Source organism: Ruditapes philippinarum, unplaced genomic scaffold, assembly GCF_026571515.1.
Source record: "Ruditapes philippinarum isolate M1 unplaced genomic scaffold, ASM2657151v2 ctg354_1_1_1_1, whole genome shotgun sequence".
Lineage (NCBI taxonomy): Eukaryota > Metazoa > Mollusca > Bivalvia > Venerida > Veneridae > Ruditapes > Ruditapes philippinarum.
Window position 1 is genome coordinate 94,914 of NW_026856866.1, and position 12,839 is coordinate 107,752.

Genomic DNA, 12,839 nt, shown 5'->3' on the forward strand with positions numbered 1-12,839 from the left:
ATCTATGAAAAAGTTATGGACCGGACACAAAATATACCCTGTAAAAGACTATGTTAATCTTTGACCTCCAAGTGTGACCTTGACCTTGGAGGTAGGTGACCGGTTGTTGCGCATGACACACCGTCTCATTATTGTGAACAATTGCGGCAAGTATTTACAAAATCCCTTTGAAGATAAGAAAGTTATGGACCGGACACGACATATACCCTCAAATAGACAATGTTGACCTTGAAAGAGCAAGTGCGACCTTGACTCTGGAGGTAGGGGTCTGGTTGTTACGCATGACACATCGTCTTATTGTGACAAACATTTGTGTCAAGTTATTTCAGATTCCTTTGTAAATGACAAAGTTATGGACCTGACACGAAAGTGTGACAGACGGACGGACGGACAGACGGACGGAGCCTAATCTATATCCCCCTTATTTCTTCGAAAAGGCGGGGACAATTAAGAATAAAGAAGTTTACGGTAAATATGGTGTTATACATTTCGGATGGTTCCAAATTCAGGCTTTCCCAATTTTCCAGTTTCAAGAAATGATGAATGTTGAAGTTTGTACGTACGATAACTGTCTATGAATGGTCTCAATCAAACATGCATTATTTTAAATTTTCCCGTATTCGGCGTTCTGGAAGGAATCCATTTTTTATATTTTAAGGAATTTCAGGATATTTCCATTAACGATATTTAAATGCGACTGTACAAGGAAGTCGTACGCACAATTCTATGGTACCACTATTGCAAAAGGACCAAACAAATTTGAAGCAGATACTTTATAAGCGGCTACTGACCAATAAGAAGAATAATATAGATTTTGTAAAGAGAAGAATTGAAGTTGAACATTTATTCATGACAGACTCATGAAGTTCCTGGACGGATTTTACACGACGACGATTCTGAGACGTCATCCTTGGGGACTACTTTAGAATGTAAATCCAACTGTATTGTCTTAAAAGCTTCGAACAATATTAGAAGAAACGTGTCTTAGTTATCAAGAAACAAGCTCGAAAATAAAATTTATGTGTGGACTTCCGAAACAAATAGGATAGAGAACAATTTGAATTTGTTTCAGAAACATTTGATGCATGAAAAGTTTATGAATTTAAGGTAGTTCCAATTAACAACCTTGGAAATGCGATTGACCAACCTCAAGAAATATCAGTGGGAGCCTTCTAGAACCTATTTCAGTTGTTATTTATAACCTGAAGATGTGTACTTGAATGCATTTGAATTTGAACACTACATATAATAGTGCAATTAATTAATTTTTGTGATTTAAAACAGTTTTGCCTTTCAAAAATTTCAAAAGTCTGTCTGGGAAAGATGCCACTGCATATTAACAAATGAATGAATCGATCGATGGATGGACGGACGGGCGGACGGACGCATGTACCAACACTTGGGGTTTTTGAACTTTTTCTTTGATCTTTATGTGGCATTTTCCCCCATAAACCAGTAAAATTACCACATAATCCAGTCGGTTTATGGGATTTCCTTCATTTTTTTACAAAAATTATGGACGGAATGAAGCTCATAGACCATTGGATATTCGGCCGGACGGGCGAACGAACGAACGAATGAATGAATTAACGAACGAACGAATGAATGAACGAATGTTTTAATTGACTGTTGAATGTTGTACCAATAAATACATTGAGATAACACAGGAGTACACTAAAGAGGTCATTTGTCTATCTCACGTGTCATGCTCCCTCGCCCTCATAAAATGTAATATATATAAAACACCTATCTTGACAGCACTGTGTTACATGTTCCAGAAATACAATTTAAATCTATTACTGCCAATACTACTGACGTATTCCCGTTTTTTCTGCTCATAATTTACGAGAAACTTTCACCGTGGCTGTTCCCAGGCACTCATATTTCTTACACCATACCAAAACTGATGAATTAATGGACGGCTTCTGTTGCTGGACTTCAAAAAAACAACTAATACTTACTTGTAAATACCGACCTGAAAACGCGCGCTTTACAGCATGCTTGCATATCCAATAGGTTAATCACATTTGAATAATATTTTACAACAAATATTTTTCAATCAAACAATGTCGAACAGCTTTTACCAAACACATGTGTAACGTTAATTCAACATATGCAAATATATCAAAGTATTCAGTATATGACAAGATCTGTGTTATAAAAGGAAAGCTGTTGACATTATGATGTCTCCTTTAAGCTGTTGTGTTTTGTTTAAGTTATCTTTATTACAGTATATGTTTTTATTCTTCAAGTAAAACTTAAACCTTGAAAACCCAACTGGGCTATCATGCCCTAATATCACGTATTTATGGAATTATGAGTTTTTTCTTTTAATCAATTGTATCATAGTTTGGAGACCTTTCTATTGAAAATGTGTCAGAGTTAAATCGGATACATATACATGCACAGTGCGTTAACTGGAGTGCAGGTATTAGTTATCCGCACTCCAGAGCATGCCCATTGATTGGCTCATTTTTGCTGGGGTTTACTTATTGTGACGGCAGAGAAAGGGAAAGCGATAGTGATTTCATATTCAGTTGCTCGTTCATTGGTTACTTTTTCTGGGGTTTCATATTGTGACAACAGGGAACGTGTTTTAATGTTTGACTATGATACAAAAGAGAAAGAACATCAAAACACTCGGCAATCTGATTTATACTCGGTGGCTACGCCCCCTTGTACAAATCAGATAGCCTCGTGTTTCGATGCTCTTTCTATTACATAACGTACATATTTATAAAGCATATTTTGTGTAACGAGGCCAGAAACCCCCATTGTTGGTTCCGTGAAAATATTAGATCATGCTATGTTTAAATAAACTATATGCAAAAGTTTTGATTATGCTACATGTCACTTTAACATACTCACTAATACTGTTTCATCTATATGTATTTGAGCCAGAAAAAAAACAGTTCCAAAAGAGATCGACCTTTATGTCCTCTTAAGGATAATGAAGTGATTTACATTCACTTGGATTTTTAAACATAAACGTTAAGTTCCATCTTCTTAATTATCAAAGGAAGCTATTCGGAATGAAGGTTTTTATCCAATTTCACTGTCATTATATCAGTGTTTTGTTGTTATGACGTCAGATATGAAAATTATTCACTGCTATTTATTTCACAATCTTTATTACCCACAACATCAACATATCTAGCAAATAGGCAATGAAGATGTTTCCTGTAGAGACCAAACTGCTTAAATATGAACAAGGATACGTGTCACTGGGGCCATAAATTTGGTTGCATATTGTTAAAGGCTCATTATGCCCCAAAAATACCTTTATTTTTATTTTCAAAACGCCTTCTTTTTTGGTGTACCTTTATACTTTCCAAAAAAATTGGACTCATTTGCCAGATACATGAACCATCGTATTCTTCTGCTGAGTACAGTTATTTAGTATTTTGTATGTAATTCAAATACTACTTTGTTTACAGTTTAATATTTTTATGACAAATTATTTGCATTATGCGCTATTTTCTTCACGTAAAAAGCCTCTCTAAACCATTTTTAATCATTATAAATACTATTCATTTTTGAGTCTAAAACATAATGTGCCAACAGCATTTACTCACTGTCACTCATAAGCTGATTTGGAGTATCAATGACTAACCATGATTTAGACCTTCATTTAGTAAATCATATTAACTTACGTATAATCTGTTAGGTGATCTCTTTAAAGAATAAAATGTATTTCATAACTATATCTGGTAAACTTTACATTCAAACCCTTAATGAGCCTCTAACACACAGGAAGTTCTATACATAGAACACGTATAACAATAAATGCTGGTAAAACAACTAAATCAATCCAATTAAACATATGGTTTTGTTTTAGTTTTTTTCATTGTGCCAAAAAGTTTTACAATAGACGATTCTTTCTTTAAAATTCAGATGTTTTCAAAGATGAAACATGCATGAATATACCAGTGACACTTTAAGATTATACCGCATTGTCAGACATGTTTGTTTTCGATAAGTGGTTCCAAAGTGAAAGTAGGCCAAAATTAAAATAACAACAAAGCTCACAATGTAAAATGATGAACAATTTGCAAATACACTTCAAGGTCTATGTTTTAAGGATTATTATATTCAAAAATAAAAAAGTTAACAATAAGAATATTTACCTTGCAGTGTTTTTTTCCCCAATTTTTAAAACAACCTGTGGCTTTCCGAAGGGGGCAAATATAATGAGATAAATTAGAGAAGGAGGGAAACCAATACCAGATTCCAGCAACTGAGAATGGCAATTACCAACCCATTTTTTTTTTTAATTTTCATTTTTGATTCACTTTAACATGCATGGTACATAACAGAGGCTGTCTATAGTGACAGCTTTCTATCTTTTAGCTTTTATAAGTCAGATGCGTCATGGTTCTTGTGAGGAAGAGCATTTGGTATTTTAGGGGAAAATATTAGCATTTTTAGGGGGGGAAAGTATGTTGGGCTAGGGGAAATAGTCTTTTTTAGGCTGTAAAATACAGTGAAAAAAAATCACTGCCTTGAAAATGCTAATTTTCTGAAGACCAAGTAAAATCTTTTGCAAAGTTTTATGCACATTTCATGAATGGGCAGTTTAAAGTCTGATTTAGTGCAGAAAACAAACATGGCTGACAATGCGGAATCACCTTAAAACTAAACTACACCAAATAATATATGATAAACAAGATCAACAAGGAAATGCGGCGTTCAATGAACGCAACCCCCATATGACCCAGCAACAAGAACAATGGCAAGGAGCCCAGGCGGACCCCAAACAAAAACAAGGCACGGCAAAGACAGAGCACGGACAGGTTAATCATTAAATGATAAATAATTTGTAACTGATTAGGAATTCAAAGAAAAGAATAATAGGCCCACAAAGGGGAAGGGGACAGGGGGGAGGGGGGGGGGGGGTAATCAAAGAAAAAAAACTTCAGGCAATGGAAAGATACTTACCGTAGACGAGAAAACAACAAGGGACACAAGCAAAAGTGTCACCAAAACAGTATGAAACAACATAGACATACATCTGAGGAACACAGTGGGGCGCCGCCTTGGAACGGTCAGCAGCATAATAATGACTGCTGGGGAGTTTAAACCGGTTATTGGTGCACCAAACCTCGCTCTTAGCCCCACCATGTTCCTATAAACGAGACAGTGTAAATAAAATGAATCCCCGTCAAGTGAAATTCTAACAGTTGTCATGGTTTCAAAAGGTTAAATAAGTAAAACACTAAAATGATCATGTAGAAACATATAAAAGTAAACCCAATAACCATAACAAAAACAATCAATGTCCTAAAGGAAGACAGAGCAACAAGAAAATCACCTGCAAGGGCCCGACGAAGCAAGGCAGAAGACGAACATTCAGACAATTCAGTCCCAAAGGGCTTTACGAACTATCCATCATAGAGTCTCCCACTTGGTCCGTCAGATGCAATCAAAAGAGGAAAGCGTAGTGTCCAACTGTAAAAGGGTTGAACACTAAACATGCAGTATGTCTTAAAATAGTAGGGTCATAACCGCTTTTAATAAAAGTCTTCCAAGTCTTCTTGGTCGCTTCAGATTAATTACTAAACATAATTGTAATATAAAGACCGTCATGATAACAATCTTCGCAGTAATACTTACCGACAGCGCACCTGTAAATCACACTGAAAATGGTGTAAATTGTTCTAAGGGAAGTAACTATGTCAAAGGGTAAGGTATCGCAAATCACTTAACAAATATTTTTGAGTACTGGGCACGTTACTTTTAATTATATTTGTGTTTACGTATATCCATCGAAAAATGTACGTTTGCTAGTTTAACAAAATGTGTTTTAAATTGTATCTTATATTATACACGTGTGTTTATGTACATGTTTTAAAAACACAATTTTAATAAATATAATTTCATAACTTCAATATAATTATTTGAATTTTTCATATACATATAAATAGTAAAAAGTAAGTAGTCAATTGCAAATTCTTAAAATAAACCCTTTTAATATACCAACGTTTCGACTGAACAGCCTTCTTCAGGGTAAAAATTATGTCACCGTCACATGACGTCATAGCAATAGTATTAGTCAAACAATGATTGGGGTAAACGCTCTTTGAATAAGTTTTAAAAATAACCACACATCTTACTTAATGGAGTTTATGTTCCCTCTCAATGATTAATATTGTTGTTATCTTAAATAACAAAGAAAATTTTGACTCTTAATTTTTTTAAATTACGATTTGGCAAAGATGTCGCTATGCCTTTTGTTGATTTGAATACTGGCACCTATGAAAATATTAAATAACAAATTTCTTCATACCATTTATGACAGTAACCCAACTCTCTTTTGGTTCTTCATCTTAAAAATCTTGTATAATGACATAAACAGCTTGTAGCTAGTTTTAACATTTCCTTTTTTTTTAAATGACATTTAGCTTTTGTCATTTATTTCCATGATTTTTTCCGGAGGGGGTATATTGAAATGGTGTATCATTTATCCGGAGGGGGTATATCGGAATAGTGTATCATTCCTTGTTTTTAACATGTATACAGCTGTTGCATCAATTTAATTAACCGCTTCATAGGTCAATCGATACTAAGTAGTTTAAATATTCGCATTTAATCAAACAGGAAAATATTGTTGAAGTATATCCACAGTATCTATTGTAGATAAGAAAAGAGGCAACACAATATTGATAGAAAAATGAAATGATTTGTCCTGGTTAATAAACGAACAGACACACACAGTATATTTCATATGATTCAACTAACTTAAAAAGCATGGTATTTTATTTATTTATTTATTTTCTTTCCATTTTTTACGATTTTTTTAATCTTTTGTACTTGTAACTATTCATATAAACGGTACGATTTTACATTTTCATGCAATTTGTGTTCTCTTCTGTCCATACGTACGACATACGAGGACCATACGCCCAGTTCAAATAAATACAGGATGCCTTGTGGGTGGCTATAAGAGGCGAATCTATCGGTTTACCAAGAAAGAGCCTACCATAACGCCAATCATTGGAAGCGTCATGTATTTCAAATTAACCATAAATGTCGCCGAAATTATTGAAACAAAGGAATACAAAGAAATTTCAATAGATTGCCTTCGTATACTTGAAAATCGAGATGTAAACTGTATTTGATCGTGAGTATTTATTATCTATCGAGGTTCAGGACGGAAATCAATTAGGAAATGCATTGTTTAAAGTCATTTTGGCAATTTTAAAACTTGAGATAACAATAGCTTGTCAATGATCTTGAAATTCAGTCTATTGAATAGACTTGCTAAATGACCTCAAGACAGTTTTCAAATTTCAAATTATTAAAATGCAGTTCTTCTCTTATGTATATATATATATATATATATATATATATATATATATATATATATATATATATATATATATATATATATATATATATATATATATATATATATATATATATATATATATATTATTTGTGATGTATCATTAAGGTAGACCATGGGTAATGGGCACCATAAGGTACTGTAAAATTGACAACATAGGACAGTTATATGTCTTCAAGGTCAACTGTATGCAAAATTTAAATAAAATTTACCGTTTGGTTTATGAGTTATGGATATATTTCTAAACTAAGACTTTGCCATTAGAAGGGCTTATTTTCAGAAATGAAGAAACTCTAAATAATCTGTAATATCATCATTATAAAAAATGTTTTTCTATTACCTATTGTTAAGAAACAAATAGTAACATTCAGGTAACAAATTACACAAGCAAAATGTTTGTTTCTAAACAAAATGTTCTTAATATGTATAAAAATGTTACCCTACCCCACCCACTTTAAACACTAATTTTACCATTTCCCTATCTAAAATGCCTTATTCAAAATATTCCTAAAATTTACCATAATGAGGGGCTGTTTTCAAAGTTTGCCTAAATTTTTTTAAAGGTATATTGGTTGATCCTGCGAAATATAAAATACTTTTACCGTGTAGTTTTTATTTTATTAAACTTTAAAAATATCTGGTATCATATTTTCTATTTATTTTGTCATTATTTAGCAAATAAATACCTACAAAAATTATATAATTTAAATCAAACCCTTTTTTCTTTCATAAGGGATCAGAGGGATACATAAAAAATATTAAAAAGAAAAAAAAGAAAGAAAAAAAGTTGCCCCTTCTGGGGCTTGAACCCACGCCCCTCAATTTCAATCTAGTTTGCAAGCGATTTTAGTCTATTTGAATACTCTTCAAAGTGGAGGTAATGCATTACCCATGGTCTACCTTAAAGGTAAATTTCGTTTTATGAACTTTAGTCAGATTGGTATACAACTATACTATCGCGATATATCATGGTGTTTTACATTAAACAGGGTGAGAGTCCTGCACATCCATTCTATTATGATAGCGTTGACGTTTATGCAAAGTTAAGCCACTAGCACCGATCTGGCAACAATGTTGCAAACCAGTTAAGCTTTTGTCTCACACAAGATGTAGCTGTAAGGAGAGACTTTGTACATAATGATTCTGATAATGAAAGCAATAGTTTGGACTGATTATTAGGCTTTTAGCCTTTAGCCTTGTACGAAGGACTTTCACAAGGACAACTACTGCCAGCCCTGTTAATCCTTGATTATCTCTAGTTATGAAACAGTTCTAGTCACATGGTCGGGTATGACAAAATGGCAAAAGTAAAAATGGCAAACATATGAGTACAAAGATTGCCAAAGGAGAGCAAGGTTCATAGAACCCCAACTCCACATCACCAAGCTAACATAACTACAACATAGTCTCTCAGATAGGCAAGTTACTCGTACAAAATACACATTAGGCATACGAAAAGTAACTAACTATTTGTTTAAAAGATGGTATGATACCAAATGATGTTCTTGCTTGTACGGTAGCAACGGTAAAGAACGATGCCCCTTCTCATTATTTCTTAACAGTTAACAAATTTAAAGACAAAATTCTTTGCAAATGTCACAAACGTCTTGCAACATCACTGGCAATAGTCAATAGACACTGAGAGGATGATTTTGATCAACTTTGAATTTATAAATGTCTTCGTTCCAAATGCATGTATAATTTTTCATTCATTTTCGAAAAAGTAAATATGTATAATATATGAACAGAAAAATATTTCACAAAAAAGGGGTAAGCAAGCAATGAGTTTAGATATATTACTTAGAAGAGTCCGTGTAAGTGAATATAATTTGTTTGGAAAAAGAGATCCCTCAAAAGCAATAGAAACAAAAATAAAAACAAATTGTAAATCGGACTGATTGTGTTTGTTCATAATTAAAAATGGAAGACATGTAAAGATGCCTTCTTCTATTTTGGACATGTCGCCTTCTCTTGTTGATCTTCGTTTACATACTTTATACCTACAACCGTATATACGGCCGTATATAGTATCCTCGTACATAAATCATTTTGTGACCCTCTCGCCTGCGCCACACATCCTTCTTGTCCTGGCTACATAGAGGGTGTGTATTTTTATTTGATTCTTTTCATGCCCAAATTTTCTTTGATCTTACCCTATTGCAAGTTCTGAGTTCACTGATAATTTCATTGAATCCCGCCCTTACATGTTGATCTTTGTTTTTATATTTTGTGAGAGATTTAGCTCGGATGGTGTTCTAGGAAACGCCCTTCAAGAAATTACTTTCTCACGCCATCAACCTTCAATACTAAAAGTAATAGAGTCAGTAATTCCGAAACATCAGAATAAAAATATAACAATACTGAAATTGAGTAAAAAGAATTCCTCAACATAATCCATTAAAATTAACGTTGGGACATAATAATAACTTACAACAAAACAAAAAAACAGAGTTACTGAAGAGCTTCAAAAACGAGAAAATTGAAAATGTTGCAGGCTCGGTTTCATTAAGCCTGTTCATGGACGGTAGTGGTAAATGCAAATTTCTATCTACGGTTCCAAGTACCTGATCAAGCAGTATTCAACATTTACACATGACAATGGTAAAACATTTGGTATTTGAAAACATCCACAGAATTGTTCATACGAAGGCGATCATGGTTCGGGAGAGCAAGTGTGGTACATCACTGCTTTAATGAATAGACAAAGTACAAAGAGATACGGATATGAAGTATAATAGTGTTGATAACTTGATGTGTAACACATTTTTTTTCTGATGAATATTTATTGAGCCTGTATCAATATTCCAAATCTCAACAGGTAAAGAAAACAACCTGCTGTTTGACAGTGTAACATCTTGAACACAGGTACCAAAAGTTACAGTCTTTAAAGCCAATCTATATATATAGCTGCTCAAAGTGACATAATTAAACTGAACGTTACCTCCTTGATGTTATCCAACGTTCTTGGTATGCTAGCTTAAGGGTCTACTCAAGAGACATCATGCATGTTGCAATTCTGTGAAAACATGGTCATATTTCCATCAAGGATATCAACTACCTTACTTGGAATAAGGAATCGTGAAAGTCACGTAAGGATATCCGGTATCAAATCAATATTTGATTATTTGTTAAATGTTCAATATTTGATTGTATCGGAGGTGTAATGATACGAGGTAAATTCTAAATGTTCGTGGACTCTTGCTGTCATTTTTTTACTTGGTTCATAAAAACAAACTTTGTTGATATCAATAAAGAAATGTCATGTGTAAATAGTAAGAAACGATTACATTTTCCAAGGTCATTTTGTCCATATTTTGCATAAATTGCTTCATATTCATCAACTTCATTTTTTCAATATATAGAGCCTGGTATCATATTGTAATACCTTGTGTTGTCAAAGACTTAAATTTGATAAAATTCGTGATATAACCATATAACAACCACCTCGTGATATAACCATATAACAACCATGACAATGTGAGCTAAAAAGTTAAAAACCCGGAGTCCTTGTACTTTAGAATTCCACATCTGTTTAGACTTTAAAAAGAACTTTTTTGTTCTTTTGTAAGTGTTGTTTTTCTTTAATAAATTAATCAATATGAAAAAACAGAATGTCATTGAGCCTTTTTTTATCAAATATTCATATCTATGTTTGAGAAAATATGCTTTTGACAAATTAAGTAAATGAAAAGCATGTTGTTTATCTGAATTTACTATAAACATTCCCAATCTGTTACAACACCAAATGTTTTGTGTTTTATTAACAATCAGTTTTACGTCAACATTGTAACTGCCATATTTTATAAATCATATGAATACTTTATATAACCTATAAAAATTATATGTGTGTGAAAGAACAAAGTTATGAGCGGGAAATTATACACAGAAAAATCACACGAAAGGTCGGCACGCCGCAGCCGGGAATCGAACAACGGTATGCTCACCACTACAGCACAGCGGCCTTTGCGTTTTCTTCGTGCTAATTCACCTTATATATTTAAATTAATAATTTATATAAGCACGAAGAAAACGCACCGATATATATATATACATATCAACAATGAAAACATTTGTAAGGTAACAGTCCGAGATGTTAGGATATGAAAATGCATTGAATTATTTTCAATTATAGGATGATAAACTTCTTGTTTTCAATGCGAATTTATTTTTGCCATGGAGACATTTGTTTATATTACAAACAAGTATAAAAATAGAATAACGCCATCTGAAATCACAGAGCTTGTCTTATTACCATGGGATTGTGAGGTCCAAATCAAGAAATGTTGGGAGGTTAATCAAATGTTGCTGATTTCTACCGTTTATAAACTGGTAGGTTCAAGCCTAACGCATCTTATCTACACTAGTTTCAACCTCACCCTCCCCCACCCTAATAAAGAGTGCATTTGGCATTGGAACATCTCATAGACCGTGGTTGTTTTCAGCTGTTTTGTTGTATTTATTATTTTCATTATTTTGGGGCTAAAGTTACTAAGTTATGACTATATTGTGTAAAGTATACATCAGTCAGTTCATCAGTTAGTAGGATATAATGTAACGTATATAACAATTATTGGCCACTCCTATATATCAATTGAGAATATCAATCCTATTTTCAATGGCTTATTTTAGGAATTGTGATCGAATTAATTAAAATTTAAAAACCAAATGTAATAGGAAATTAGCAATTGACTTCTGACCTTGAATGGGGTCACATGATCTCCTATTTGTGTATATTTTGTATCAAGTTCAATATATCTGTATGCATTGTTATGCAAGGGAAGATTAATTTTGTTATTATTCAGCTATAAATTAATGAATTACATATCCACATTTCAACATGATCGATTAAACAAAGAGAATGATTCAGATATTTTTATTTGGGTGTTACGTCGCTCCGACACATAAGAGGTCATTTGGCGACTTTCCAGCTTTACTGGTGGAAGTAAACCTCAGGCATTATTTCAATCACGAGCGGGCACCTGAGTAGAGCCACCGCCGTTCTGTAAGCTAGCTGGTTAGCTTCCTCACATGACAAAAAATCCTGGCGAGATTCGAACCAACAGCGAAGAGGGGCAAATGGATATGTTAAACAAGTTATATATGTAGTTCAGTAACGTTTTAACGCCACCATGTTTGATATTTTGGCTTGAAAATAAAACAAAATTCAAAAAATATTTTTTTCTTGGTCTTATGTCAAAATATTAAGTATTGATCTGTTTTTGAATTAATTTTTAAAAGTCTTTTTTAAGTCTTTAAAATTTTGGCGAAAGTTCCACCTTTTGCGATAAAATTCGGGTTGTCCGGGTGAAATTTTCTTATTTATTTTTTTCTTTTTTTTTTTTTTTTTTTTTTTTCGTTTCATGATTTAAAGAAGTATTCTGAAAAATATTTTTTTCCCTCGTAATGTGTTTACCTGAAATATTGCTACAGTATGCACTCATAAAATGCATGTCGGCACATTATTAACACAAATACATGTACAATGTACTTCTGA